General features: G+C 43.7%; 1 non-coding gene across 1 annotated transcript; it reads right to left on the bottom strand.

Annotated features, from left to right (window-relative positions):
- Window positions 1–1,061: 1,061 nt before the first annotated feature.
- Window positions 1,062–1,123, bottom strand: LOC115872846. Its single transcript, XR_004048079.1, has one exon. It is a non-coding gene; the product is annotated as a U7 small nuclear RNA (small nuclear RNA).
- Between the last annotated feature and the right edge of the window lie 237 nt (window positions 1,124–1,360).

A 1,360-nucleotide genomic window follows, 5' to 3' on the forward strand; every position in this document is an offset into this window, starting at 1 on the left:
AGTGAGTGAATGAGAGAGAGTGAGTGAGTGAGAGAGTGAGTCAGTGAGTGAGTGTGTGAGTGAGTGAATGAGTCAGTGAGTGAGAGAGTCAGTGAATGAGAGTGAGAGTGAGAGAATTAGAGGGTGAGAGAGTGAGTGAGTGAATGAGTCAGTGAGAGAGTGAGTGAGTGAATGAGAGTGAGTGAGTGAGTGAGAGAGTGAGTGAGTGAGTCAGAATTAAGAGATTCTTAATGTTCCTTAAGGACCCCTGTCCTCTGAGCAGACATTGGCTGGATAGCATTAAGTTCTTGAGTGAATGTCCCTTAAATTGGCTTGCTATGAGTCAGCATCCCTTCAATGGCTATGAGGTTGAGTTCGCCTGTTTTAAACATTTAGTGCATGAAAACTTACCTCTTTCTTCTAATTTATCGTCCTTCCCCATTTCCTAGTGCTAGATAGACATTTGAGGAACACTGATCTGGTTTAACAAGGAGACCACATGATCCAAACTGTTAATAGTGATTCTCTCTCTGGGTAAGATAGGAAGGGACTTTTCTCAGGGATCTCTCTTTGCAATTACAAAGATATATATATATATATATTATTAAGCACATCTTATTGTAACAGCTTTATTCAAGCTGGAATCATGGGTGACGCATGGAGCTGCTAACCGCAAAGTCAGGGCTTTAAGTCCACCAGTCACTCCTGGAAGAGAGGAGGCGCTCTACTCCCATAAAGATTTCATCTTGGAAAACCCCACGGGGCAGTTCTACTCCGTACTATAGGGTCCCTGTGAGCTGGAATCGACAGATGGCAGTGGGTTGGCTCTGGTTTACAGCTCTTACAGTGGTTCTGTAAGTGGGAGATGGATGGTGTCCTGTCTTCTGCTTGGATACCTCTTGGGGTTGGGGGTATCATTACCTTTCCTCTTTAAGTTACTACTTCTTTCTAATTGCACTTCTCTGGCCTGACCTCTAAGCAGGTTAAATGTTCCTCATATATGGGCCCTAATCTCCCCTGAAGTACTTAAGGCTGTGTCTTTTTTTTTTTTTGCTGTTAGATACCCGTTTTACTAGTGTGTGGGGGGCTTTCTGGTAGAAACCAGAAAACCTGCTAGACAAATTCTGAAAGAGCTATAACACTCAAGGCTGTGTCTTAACTGCTACTTGAAACTTCCCTTTCTCTACCCTATTTACTATCTAGCTTAGGTGGACTATCAACTGCTGGAGGGCAGGATCTAGATGTGTGCATCCTTGGAACCTCAGGCCCATCACATGGCAGAAGTTCCTCAATAAGGGTTGGCTGAAGGAATAAACTTTTATCTGCTGGATTGATCACATCCTGAAATAATGGCAATGAGAACCATGAGAACACCTACCCC

Source organism: Echinops telfairi, unplaced genomic scaffold (assembly GCF_000313985.2).
Source record: "Echinops telfairi isolate 266 unplaced genomic scaffold, ASM31398v2 ScPeMD7_7457;HRSCAF=8495, whole genome shotgun sequence".
NCBI lineage: Eukaryota > Metazoa > Chordata > Mammalia > Afrosoricida > Tenrecidae > Echinops > Echinops telfairi.